Source organism: Cataglyphis hispanica, chromosome 6, assembly GCF_021464435.1.
Source record: "Cataglyphis hispanica isolate Lineage 1 chromosome 6, ULB_Chis1_1.0, whole genome shotgun sequence".
NCBI lineage: Eukaryota > Metazoa > Arthropoda > Insecta > Hymenoptera > Formicidae > Cataglyphis > Cataglyphis hispanica.
In genome coordinates, this window is record NC_065959.1 from 378755 (window position 1) to 393206 (window position 14452).

The 14452-nt window shown below is 32.8% G+C and overlaps 1 protein-coding gene across 3 annotated transcripts in view; it reads right to left on the reverse strand.

Moving 5' to 3' along the window:
• The window catches only part of LOC126850508 (octopamine receptor Oamb), a 108459-nt gene that overhangs the window by 44215 nt on the left and 49792 nt on the right, over positions 1 to 14452 (reverse strand). Inside the window, exon 1 of one of the 3 annotated variants that reach the window (XM_050593616.1) lies at positions 7853 to 7958. The exons of the other annotated variants lie outside the window; for them this stretch is intronic. The gene's annotated coding sequence lies outside the window, so the exon portion shown is untranslated. Of the gene's footprint in view, positions 1 to 7852; positions 7959 to 14452 lie in introns of those variants that run through there. 3 annotated transcript variants of the gene reach the window in all.

Sequence of the window (14452 nt, forward strand, 5' to 3'; positions counted from 1 at the left end):
TAAGATTTGCGGCAAGTCTCATCATCTGCGCATCAAACTTTCAGCAAATATTTAAAGGGTACATAAAATATACTTCCTCTATCCTCTAATATGGCGTTTGAGTCTCATTTTCCTTCTCCTAACTTATATACTTATGTTGCAATTTATTATGTTTACGAAGTTTGGAAGCATCCTAAGCAATGTACAATAAATCCACAAAGTATTTAGGAAAATTTATATAGATACATATTTTTCAAAATATAATTATATATTTGTCGAATACGTGAAAACAAAATATAAATAAAATTATGATATATCATGGTAAATGTTGAATGCGCGCTCAATATCTCGATAATTTAATGCTTTAAATGTGTATTTTAATTGACATGCAAAACTAGGGGACAGTTACAAATATGTTCATCATGAATTTGCACATTCTTTTTTTTTCACAATGACGTAATTGAATACTATAAGAGGCATATTTTAAACGCGTGATAAATAATAAGAATTTTAGAAAAAAGAAGTAAAAAATATTCCGACGACGTATATGTGCGTTGGATACAAATTGAAACGCTCTTTCATCTTGGAATCGCATATTTGAATAGGTCGAGAGTTATGGTACGCTCGTTTATCTTCATGAAAGCGAAGTGATAGCAGTCTCATCCTGCATGCTTGCTATGCAAAAAAAATATTTATAAGCAGCGCGTAAAATTAATACTGATATAAAGCGCGAGATAATTATATTTAAGCACGATTGCGATTAAACTGCAGTTGTATTATTTTTCTTTCTCAATTATTTGACAAGATAAAGGTTAACTCTTGTTAAGCGCAAATAACTTTCTCCAAGAAATCGAATCAAGCTATTTGCATTTTTTGCATTTGTCATCTTATATGGAGAGAGTGACGTTTATTTTGTAAAAAAAAAAAATATATTTAACATTTATAAAGTAAAAGAAAAATGTATATATAACTAGACATTTTTCATGCCATATATTTACAAATTCTGATATATGTATATAAGCTATAATCTAATATTATAAATGCCAGAGGGTACATCATCAAGTTTACATCGGAAATATCGACGAATTATCGAAACTGCCAAAGACTTCAAGCGAACTAATTAAGTTTCATCTACGTTAAAGCAGAGAGAAACGCGCGTGCAATGGTTCGATCTTCTTTCATGTCAAACTAACAAACGAAGAAAGTATACGTGCGTCGTACTCTTTTGCAAGGAAAAAAACAGAAAGGGGAAAGAAAAGTTACAGCGCCATTGAGAATGAAAAATAACGAAAATGGCTGATCCTACTTCCCAAATGACACTCGCAGCAAAGATCCCGTGGGAGTTAATATTGTTTCTCGTGGTTGATCTATCTCATCAGAGACCACCGTGCCGGGTCTACTTTGAATGATCACACGATGATCGATGACTCGGTTCCCCTCTCTCTGTCGTTCATGGAGCACGATTTAACGGTTCGTAGAGACGCGATGATATAAACGACCCTGGGGAGGCTCAAGCTTATCCATCCGCACTAAACGCGAATCTATCCGCGAATGCTTTCCTCAACGATGTAGAAATCTTTTGCCGATCGGGCCGGAGAGTCTCTACCATAAATTAGATTCAAGTCATATTTTATATTTTATAAATCGCGGATTAAACTTCTAACTATTTTATCTTAAAATCTCAATTTTTTGGTAGATAATAGATTGTTTAGGAAAAAATATTTAAATATAATGTCAAGACACATTTGTAAATAAAATGAAACAGTTTGAATGAACAGTTTTCGCACGAGTTCGATATAAATGTGCAAAATAAATTTGCAAAAAAGAAGATGTTTTTTTATATTCATATTTAGGAACAGTAATTATAATACTTTATTTTTACACAATTACCGTTTAAATGTAAAATATCATCTAAAAAAGAGTTTGAAAAGGAGAATTATGTTGCATGTAGTTTTATAAGAACAATGCCATCTATCATCCTTCCACCCCATTTTTCCAACATCCTCGATCTTCAGTCGCGTTCCAAGTCGCGCTTCTTCTCGCTCCAACCCACTCTTTGTGCTCTCCGACTTGTAAATCTCCAAGTAAAACTGATTTAAATACCTCCCATATGCGGGAACATGTCACATACAAATGTTCATGCACACGCAAAGTGCACAAAGGATCGGGATGATGGTGCATTTGCGAATCACCGAATGTAGTTTGGTCATTGACGCAAATATTGACATTCCAGCGGTGTTTCGCGGTGTCTGTTCGCGCAATTCAGTTATCTCGAAAGCAATCGGACGAATGAATCGAATTGCACGATCTGGCGTCAGTCGTTTCGTTCGCGGTTGCTCGAAACGCATCCCGCGCAATTCATGAATTGTTACACAAGCGACATGCACGCACGATGGCCGCTTAGGCCCGCGTCGTCGAGATTGAAAAGTGTCGATTCAATAGTGGCGCTGATTGGAAAAAAAGGACAGAGAAAAAGATTCGTACACACATATACACGCCCGCACGTGTATGGGCATAGGGTATATGCGCGCGAGTCGATAACACATATATGTTTGGAGGTTGAAATATATTTTAAATATACATTCGAGATGAAACGCACGCGTTGAAACTGCGTGCGGTGAACGAAAATAGTATGGCTCATGTTCACACTTTAATTAATTAAATCCGGTTTCGATTTTAATGGGAATCATCATGCTGCTTTTATGTCAAAATGTTGCATTAATTAAATAAAGGTATGATTTCAACGGGAATACCATCGCATGAAATATAATAGTTTTTCAAATTTAATATTAATACAAATTTTATATAACAGCGTAAGATATTATTCGATATTATCGATTAGTCATTAAATATGAATAAAATATGGAAATAAATATGTGCAAGAGAAAAAATAAATTAAAAAATATTAATGTAGATAGAAGGATTTTATTAATATCAAATATACTTTCGGTATAAAAGTTAACATTTTTGAACGTATCTTACTTTAGGAAAAAAATTATGATATTTCTCTCACGGATGTTATATGACTAGTTCCAACGTTCAAGATATTGCATTAATATATTCAGACTAAAGTATTATCCATAATAAAAGCTGAATGCAAGCGCATAGAGGATGAAAAAAGATTTCGTTCGTTCAAAGCAAATGATTTTAAACGGCAAAAATAGTGGATAATAAAATTCCTCTCTCATCTAATTTAAAAAAAGAGTCTTTATTTAATGAAATCATTCGCAAACGCACATGATTATACTTAAATGCGCATTTGCTCGCCGAGATCTAAAGCCCCTTCCGGCAGTCGTTGAGATGAGACGATTATCTTACTTCTTAAAATCCGCTTTGCATCTCATTTTTGCATAAAAGCCGGGCGCACGCGTACCGACCAAATCTCATTCGCATAATCACCTTACACCAAAATTACAAGTCTTCAAGCTAGTTTCGTACGTAATATGTTTACCGTAGTCGCGTTAGTCTCATCACGTATTATCGTGGCGTTGTTTGCCCAACGGAGTCTCTTTCACGAAGAAAAATACAGCGCGATATGACATCAAAGTAATTGTTACAGATCTTTCACAATTAATTGCAAAAAGCACAAATATATTTTTTTTGTCCTTTGCTTTCGATGGAAAAAAGCTTTTCAGGATAGTCGTGTTGAATAAAGTGAACGACAAGTAAGAGATTGAAAAATATTGGATGCTGGGAACATATTGCGAGCTGAGAAGAGGGTTTTCAATATTGAAAATTGTATTAATAATTGATCTGTCATCGACTCGCAATTTGTATTCGTGTAGATATGTGTTTTGTGAGAAATAAGCGCGGTTAATCGTGCATATAAATCTAAGTAGTATAAAAATTGATAAACATATGATTTTTTATCGAATATCATTTCAATGGTAATATACCATTCCGAAAGCTTTCCTCTGATTGGAATGCGTATTTCTTAGAAAACACATATACCTTTTCTCCTCCTCCCCCTCCCCCTTCCCTCTACACACAAACACAGACACACGCACACTGCAAGAATGCATTCGCATTGCTGATCCATTCTCTTTCTACGTGATATAGACTCGTGCGATCGCGCGATCAAAAACGCAAAACTCAACACGAGCGGTTGCTGTTGACTCTAATAAGCTCCATTTATATTCAGTAGACGCGTGGCCGCTGTAACCCTGCCTCCCACGCTCTGCAACCCTCTTTTTTGTTCGCTTCCATCAACGAACGAGCAAGAAAATTCATCTTTTGAAGGTCTCTCGACCTTCGAATCGCTTCTGGTACAAACCGGCTTAATTGCGGACTGTTGCAACTCGGGACAGGAACTACCACTCGTAACTCGTATAATCTATTTGCCGACAAAAAGGGATCATTAAATCGCGAATGGATGATGGATAATCTCCCCGGTTGGGACTTTCAGACGAGATGCATCAATGATTCCCGAGTGTATTTCAACTTCAAGTTGGTCAAGTTAATTCCACAGTCGTGTGTGTGTGTATGTGATGTTATTTTATATTATTTAAATTATGATATAATATTTAAAAGAAATAATTTTTCTTACAATAACTAAAATTTATTTTTCTCAGAAAGAAATTGTAAGACTTGTATTATTGTTGCTGCAACATAACAATACGATGAAAAAAAAAGGGAAGGTAAAGGAAGAGAAAAGTTTTTTAATTTTCATAGATATTGTTGAAATAGTGTAACGATTGTTTTGCAGATGGCATCGCAATGAGCAAAGTTAATTCAATGCTACTTGCTTGAATTATAGCGTATTTTCTTGTTGAGCTCCTCTGAGAAATGTACTCCTGCTGTTACATATATATATATATATACAATTCACTGCGCAAAATTTATTACCTCAAAAAGATGCGATCTGCAAATTAATCACGTTACTGGTTCATTGAGATCTGCGTGTAAAATTTTGATAAAAAACTAATATTTAAACAGATTTACTGATTAATAATTTAGTAATATATATATATAATTTATGTTTTCAATTGTGCTCGACTGCAACTGTCATTTTCAGTTCGTTGCAGTTACAAATATTTAAGCTAATAATATTCATTTTATTACTGTTAATAAAATAAGACTGAGATCACACAAGATCTCTTATGTGCAATAAAAAACGCCGATAATTAACGCTGTCGCTGAACGTTAATTATGTATGCGACGCATTACGTAATAAACATTGACAAGTCTCTAAACAATTGCCTTTAAAAACGATAGACCTGCATACTAACAATACGGAATTATCGAATTATCTGTATAATTTATTGTCATTTATATATTAATAATAGTGATTGAAAGAATTGAAGATACATGTAATAATTCTATTACTAACGTGTCCATTGGACAAAAGCTGCTGATCGTTAAAAAAAAAAACGGCATTTTGATCAATGTCGAGTCATATGTTAATCATCATCAGCTTCGTTTACTAATTGCGGCCGCAAACTTGCTTGTAAATTCAATAACATTCTTGCTAAATTAAAAACGCAAAATGGATTGATATATTGGCTCGTTATTCGACACGTAAATTGTGTTATTATAGATTCTTTATTTTATCGCAAAATAGCGTTATGTTAATTTTCCCAAGCGGACAACCACGATATATCGAGCACTTCGCTAATTACGCATTAGAGATATGCGGTTCAAGAACTCGAGGCCAGTCGTTGAATGATAATTATCCCGATATCATTAAACAATAATGCTTCGGGCACAATGAGCGTGTTACGTTCAAGTTTTCCGTGAAAGCGCTGTTTACCAGCGCAAAAATCGCGTGTCCGTGACAGATATATCTAATAATCACGGTGCAGTGATCCTACACAGATTTGAACAACTTTTCGAAATCAATAAGCTCGCCTAGTGTTGTCAAAATTATCTCGAATAATTTGAGATTAGATAAATTAGACTGATAAATTTTTGTATGTCAATCGATACCGATTGCCATATCAAATTATTAATAAATGACAAGAGTGACGCAATGTGTCGAGTTCATTCTTCCGAAAAGATGCACTAACTTTTTCCGATCACTTGTGATCATAAAATGTCCATAACGTGAATAATAGAAAATATAAAAACAGAAAATATACAATATCTAAATTAATTTTTTTAGAATAATCAAAATCATTTTGTTCAAATGCATTCATTTCTAACGTGTAGATGCATTAAAATAACACCTGATATATATTAAAATAATACTTGATATAAAGATTTAAGCAACTTAATAATAAAATATTAGAGATTAAAAATTTTACTTTGAATTGAAAAAAATTATAGTATTCGTTTTTACGAGGATTTGAATTCAAGGAATTTTTAAAACATGAATTTTTATATGCTTAAGTGGCGGGGAAAAAAATATAATATAAAAAAATCGAGTCTGTCACTGTCAGTTGATCAAATTTTAAATTGTCTCCGATATCATATGTAAAAAACCTATATATATGTATAAAACCTATAAAAAAAAAAACAAATTTTTTACATGACTCATGTATATGTATAATTTTTTTATAAAATATTTTGATATTTTGTCGATATTCAGAGTAGATACGCCTCTCACTCTTTTCTCTGTTTGAAAATGCGTGAAGATATAAATTTATGTGCCTGTCACGTCTATAAAGTACACGTGCAAAGGAGCGATCACAAATATCGTGTGCAGCATAAAGAAAAAGGTAAATGGCTGAGTGAAAGGTGAAAATTGTCACATAAAACAACTAAACGCGCGACAACTGATGACGTAAATTCTGCGTTATCGTGACGTTCTTCCGGCAATTATGGCTGTATTGTCATGTAAATCGAGTCACGTCGATTATTCGATTATAGATTAATGCCAGTAATGTCGCGTGCAACCATCTCATCACGCGATAATATCGACTTTTCAGTAAAACTTCTCGCAACATGACATAATATGTAAGTCATGATCTAAAGATAAATTTTTTTTAAGCTGTATCTCTCCTGTTAATTGTTAAAAGAGACAAGACAACGTTAACGGCGTGGATGCAGTTTTTGAGTTTGCTTTTTGTTATTGTTAACTCTTTTTCGAGAAGCAGATCTGTCAATATTTAAACGGAAAAATATTCGCAATTCAATATACTAATATTGTGGAAAATAAAAAATTAGAGAGAAAGAAATATTGCAGTAAAAAAGTATCTTCTTTAAGATGTAGGAGAAAATAATAAATTTGAAATATTTATCGAGATTAAATTAACAAATTGGTCCTAATGTTTTTAATTACTTTGCATATTTTATTCGATTTCTATCGTATATTTCGCATATTTTAAATCATAAGGCTAAAAATATTTAAAAAATATTCCAAGAGTCATAGTTACTATTACTTCTATTTTTGGGTGAAAGCCAGACATATTTTATCGATAATAATCGGAATTAAGTAACATCTTGACTCATTTCTTATGAAATACGTAATGTAAAAGTTCCGAAATCTACGAAGACTTCCAATGTCACTTTAATAAATTCGTAATCTCGAGAACTCCGATATCTTTCGTGACACGTGCACACATACTAACCTGCTGACCTTGATTTTAAAGTTGACTTTGTCACTAGCAAACTTATAATCGCCAAATATTTTATTGTGGATATTAAAACTCTTCTTATTCTTTATAAATAAAACATGTCAAAATATCATCGACATCGTAACTGTCACAATTATTTATCGGTTATCTTTTTTTGATTATGTACTCGTACATTATAAAATATTATCACAATAAATATATACGCACGTATATATTAACATATATTTATTCTAGTATAAAAAGAGAGGAAGAGTAATTTAAAATATAAATTTATTTCTTTATACAAAGTGTAAAGTAAACTGAATATAATTTGCAAAAAGATATGAGAAATAATCGTTATAATAACTTGATACACTCACTTGATTATGTTCACTTTTTATTCGCTATAAAATGCCAAAGAAATAAAAGCCTTAAACAGGTAAGGATCCTAACAAGGTTCTTCATCAGGTTTGCAAAAAGATTTTTCGCTCACATCTTTGGATGTACTAATTTTATAATAGATCAACTTTCGTAGTCTCTTGACGCGATTATTTTGATTATCTTATCTCCTGACGTTGATAGCGAATGATTTGATAAGTTACAGAGAAATGCGTTCGATAATTATACTGGCTAAAAAGTTAAGATTCGCTATTAAGGAATGAAGACCGAACGAGAGATCCTTCTAGAGAAGCTGCCGCTCTTTCAAAACCGATGCTGTAGTACTTAAAAATAAAAAAACTATAGTACTTTAAAAAAATTTCCTTTCTCGGAGTAATATTTCACAGATTTCATAATAAAACATTGCAAAAAATGCGTTATAAAAAATAATATACCGCTTACAAGAGTTTTTGTCAACCAGTTAGCGTCAGATAGATTTATGAAATTACGACAATGTGATAAATTATTAAAAAATATCTCATATATTCTGAAGCGGTGATGTAATAAAAGTGCAAAGTCCATTTAAAAGGAGAGAGAATAAACATCGCCTCAAGTAATTAGATTTCTAAATTGCAAAGACCGCCATACTCTACTTTAGAATCTATTTTTTATTATGATAGTATAAGAATTTTAAACATATTTATATGCAAAAATTTATTTAAATATAGAAAGAGGAGGCTAAGTGAAAGACGAGATAGCCAGATCTTTAAATTGAACGATACAATAATAATGGTTTAGCCATCTTTTTCTACTCGAAGAAATTAAAAAGCCTTTATTTAAACTAATCTAAGTAAACTCTTGAAAAAAAGATCAACAAATCATATGACTCTCCCAATCTCAAAACAAAATGCAAATAAATAAATTAAATAATAAAAGCGAATATTAGCAAAGATATTTGTGTTCATAAAATTTATTGTAATCGAATATAAATTAAATCGTTCTATAATTCTGAGCATATTCCAAGTCTCCATTGTTATTTACGACGAAGTGTCGTATTATAAATCCATTTGTGTAGCCACTTTAACTATTCGAGACAAAAAGCAAGGCGATATTCCGTTCAAGAAACAATTGACTCAATGTGTGAGTTCAAGGTACGCTGATCAGAATATCGATATTCAATTTCATAATGTAGATACTCCGGAATAATACTCCATCTCAATGATGACGACGAATCAAAGTTTATTCTTGAAGACGATGGTGCCTTTCAAAATTAGCGAACCTACGCAAATACACTCTAATCCGGTTAAACAACTAACTTATCTTCTCTCGCCATTTTCGTATCATCAATGTGTAAATAATAGAGTAATCCGAATGGAAACACAAATATTTGTTATACGCTTGTTATTTATTAATTCAAGTATTAAGAAATTTGAGATACTAGCATTTTAATAAATATTAATAGGAAGACATACATCTCTGCATTTCTCACATTTTCATAAAATTAGCTTTAAATTCTCAAACTGTATATTCTACATTATAATCACTCTGTGATATTCGCATCCGTGTGAGAAATCATAGCGTATTAACTTCCTTTCCTGTTTGCCAAAGCTTCCGAGATGTGTTTATATTAGGAGATAAACTTGCCTTACATACGATCGATAATTCGTTACGTGAACTTGTTCTGTCAATATTTTAAAAAGCTATTTGAATATATCGCTTTCATTTGAAATCAATCTTTTTCTCAGAAAGTATATATAACGATTACCAAGATTGAGCAAAATTATACAAATGTATTCCCCAGAATAAAACAAGAACATTATATTTGGAGTGTTTTATATCACTGAATAAAAACGATACATATTACATAAAATTATATACAATTAAAAAATATGGCAAGTATATATTTCCGATTTGTGATACCCAAACATCATGATTTGTCACTTGTAGAGAAGATTAAAATATATGCTTCCAAGAACAAATCAAAGCATACATATCGTTTAATATACGTTATAAAATTAATGCTTTCAAAGTTGTAATACATTAATTTTTCACTGAAATTTATACGCATATAAGAAATAACTGGGCGATTTTAGGAATTTTATGTACTATTAAAGTAACGTAAAAAGTTATATTTATTTACCGCAATATTTAATGTATGACCTTTAATTCAATTTTTGAAATTGGATCGCAAGAAAAATTAAAAAAATCGCCATGACATTAAATACGCGAAATATCAAAGATCCCTTTTTATATATTTCTATTTATTTTGAATCAAATTTAGCGTGTGAAATAAAAATCGCACGCACACGCACTTGCGTGTTCGCGCAATTTAAGTTTCGACGTTGGCGTAAATTATTAAAAAATTCATCTCGTTTTAAGACTTTTGTCTGCCTATTGTAAATTCCTTGTCACTATACGTAACTATTTATGTACGAAACCATTTAATTAACACGATTGTCAATGTTACTTATGTCTGCGCACATTGTGAACTCAACACCGCGGAACCATAGCATTAATAATTAGCCTAATGACGAGCCTTGACCCGTTCAAACCGGATGTGGTGCTTACACGGCAAACAGGTTGGAGAATTCCTCGATCGATTTCGTTGTTTCCGACAAATTATGACGTTTGATCGCCTATAACACTTGTAAAATTGTATCGTTATTCTGACCGTTCTGTAAATATATTTTCCTTATCGAGTTTTTGCAATATACCGAAGAATTAATGTTAAAATCTAAAGAAAAATTTAATTATCGTATTTAGAATGTCAGGAAATTTACAATTTTAATAGCAAAATTTTGATAAATGCAGACTCGACTAAAGAAAAGTCTATTTTTAATTTTTTAATATTTGATATCTCTGTTATAAAAATTAAAATTAAAATTTTACTAAAATCTATCCTAAATTAATTAAAGCTTTATCAATTTCGAATTGTTTCGAAATTCGTTCATTGCAACGCAGAGAGTTATTAATGCCTGGACGTGAGAAAAAAATTTTGTCATCTTAAAACGTGATTCATAAAAAACTATTGATATGTCTTAAAATTTTCATTGAGAAAAATTAATTTTAAAAATTGCACAAAGCATCTATCACAATTCATCTTATGTATTACAGAACAATCCATATTTTATCATTGAAAGTCTAATTTAATACAAATTTTATTCGATTTCATCAAAATTATCAATGTCTGCATCTTGCTTATAATATTTCCTGTATTTAATTTAAATATAATATGCTTTCCTGATATTGACAGAGATTACCCGTCATACACAATATATCACAACGTAACAAGAATTTATGAATAGATTGCGAAGCCCACGCAGCCGCGTTTACGTCACGAAAAATCACACATCTATTTCCCGGGTAGAAACGTGAATTTCATTATTTACGAGACAACATATCAATATGGTAAATCAACGATAGATCATTGGAAAATCATCACAAGCTATTTCAAATTCTCGCGTGAGAAATATTTCTCTCGCGTACGTGTTCGATCGGATCCGAGCCAGATGTCATTAATCTGATAAAGGGATCTATCGGCGATGGATTATTCTAATCGCAGATACTAACGCGATATCATCGCGGAGACGCTAAATATTCGTTTGTCATTCCTGTCGGCGCATACATAATGCACGGGCATAATTCATAACGCGCCATTAGAACGCCATACAATGTATTGGAAGGGAGGGAAAAGGGATAATCGCAAGGGACCGTCAAATATTCGAAATTATCTCTGTATTATCTAAAATCAATCAAATTCATGGCCGATGGCGGGGAGATGCGAAAATTGAATTTCCAACATCACCATAACACAATATTTATTCAGACTGTCAAATTTATCGAGACCAAATTTCGCAAAGTGTCTACTACGAATTTCATCGGCGAAAAAGCGATAGAATAGATGTAGAATCTATCGCATGCTATGCTTGTATCGATCAATCGTCATGTTACCAATCATATTGTGCTTGACAAACTGCTCGTTTTATGCCGTCATATAATAACCGCAGACTCTTTTCCGGCAGAACGCAAACTTATTGCGGATGCAGTTGATGCTAAACTATGCTATAATATACTGATTAAAATGTCAAAATGCTCGCATGCCGCTAACATTTTGTTTCAATAAATATATACGCGCAATTCAAATTCGAACAATTCTAAAATCTACCAAACAATATTTTACAACATTATTACAACATACTCTATACGTTTATAGAATGAAACATTTGTATAATTATGAAACAAGCCGGGTAACATCACACCTGCTGGGAGTTAATTATACATAAAAAATACATGAATAAATTTCGTATAGCTCTTTATAAAGCCTAGTACACTGTTTACCGACGTGCCACCAACAATAACAGCATATGAGAACGCAACGTATTTATTTAGTCGCGTCAATTTATTCACAGTAGCAGATTAAGCGCGTAATCTGCATATAACGCATATTCGCTCCATATTCGCGCAATTTATTCATCGTTTCGACCGAATCGCCGATTATAAGCAAACGCGACGCGCATAAATATTAACCGTCGCGCGCGACACTCGAGATTTATTATTCGATCTCCTCGAAAATCGGGACGAAGCGATCTACCGAGCATCGTTTATCGTCGTCCTGTGTGTCGCAGCCAATTAATTACACCTCTCAAAGCATCATTCAATTACCTCGTTTGATATGCCTCGATTCGACGCTCCCCGCTTATCTTCATCAGGTTTCACCGCATCATCATTCCCCAATAAGTTTTTCTTTTTCATTTATTTTCCCACTCTTTCGCCGCGTATTTCGCAAAATTAAATAATTTCCTCGTTCGTTCCTCCGTCAGCCGCGTGCAGGGAATGTCGAGCTTGGGATTGATTGGGCACAAAGCAAAACGCCACTGTCGACAAATATAGCCGCGAAAATTCGCACGCTACCAATTGCTCTCCCTGCTCGATCGAATATAAATAACGAAGCATACGGAGATGTAAATAAGTGGAGAAGTGTGGAAAGTGCGGTCTGATTTTTTGTTTACAACACAGTTAGTGTTTTACTACGTACTTTCGACTACAATTGAAGCTCACGATACAATTCAATTTATTAAATAATTCATTACAATTTATCTTTACATGAATATAATTATATATAATAAAATATACATTTTATTATTAATGAAAATGTTACTATTGTATTCAGCGATTCAAAAAAACATAAGATTACGTGTATAATTTACATTACACTATATAGATAGAAATTGGGCCATCATATTTATTCACCGTTCTTTGCGATACCGATTTCCGAGATATCTACGAGAAAGTTTTTTATCAACTTTTACCGATAAATTTCTCATTATTAGAATATCTCCCCCTTTAAAAAGTTTCTCGTCTCTTTTGGGCTTGAAGCTCGAAGCGTCGAGTAAACTTTCGCGATGAGCACATCTGATTTGATATAGCGCGTTTTCTCTGCGCGCATGCAATGACGGCGACTCGCACATAATGCATTCCACACATGTTTTTATGGTGCAATCTCGGCTCGCTGGAGACGAGATATTGCCTGATTTATTTCTCGAGAGCACGTCTAACATACACATATACACACGCGAAGATAGAGCGACGAGAAGCGAGCGACAGCCGCGTCTGCATTCTGGATTGCAGATACGTGTATAAGAAATTCCCGGGATTCACGCCCTCGGGGATTCATCCCCTCCTGATCGATCCTTCATTTTCCTCGACTTACGTTTTTAACCCCGCCTGATGCGGCACTCCACGGTGAATACATACGTCTCGCGTTCGAAGAGGATGTTTTCCTTTGGCGCAAGACATGCTTGCAATCGATCAATTCGTGGAATGAAATGTACACGAGGTCGCGGAAAGAAAGTCGACAAGTTGATAGATATTTAAATGATTTACCCGACGAGAGAGAAAGAGTAGTTTTTCGAAAGAATAAATACAGAGAGAAAATTAAGAAAAATGGAGATTTTATATTTTTATATTATATATATATCTTTTTCTCTTTCTTTTTCAACAATATATATGTATATATGCATATTTATGATCGAGTGATTTTGCATTGTGACAAATTTGATTCTCTTTTTAAAAGTATATTATTCTTTTTCAATATAAAAAAATTGATCTAAATTTTCTTTTTTATATTTTTTTTACAATTATCGTTTTTTTTCAATATAAATTTTGATATATAAAAATACCAAGCGTATAACAAAGACCATATGATAACAATGAGCGTGTAAGAAAAATATTTCTAGCAAGTGAAAGAAATTTGCAATCTATCCTGAGATTAAATGCACTTAGAACTGATTTTTTCTTAATACCGTTTTTTGCTGTCAGCTGCGACGTTGATTGTCTCTGACTGATTTGCATTGCCAAGAGACTTATCCTAAAAGCTTTCGCTTAAAATAACACTCCCGATATACAATGCCATGATGGATAATCCTTTGTCAGTCAAGTGAGTAAGTGCAATCGACGACGTTTGATTTTCTTGTATTTGTAAGAAAGGAAAAAGGAAGTCTGATAAAAAAAAAACTAATGCGTTAGAAACTTTACTATCTTTCGTTTACATTATCGTTGTCTCCTAATGCATTGCAATCATGAAGTTTCGAAAATCAATTAGA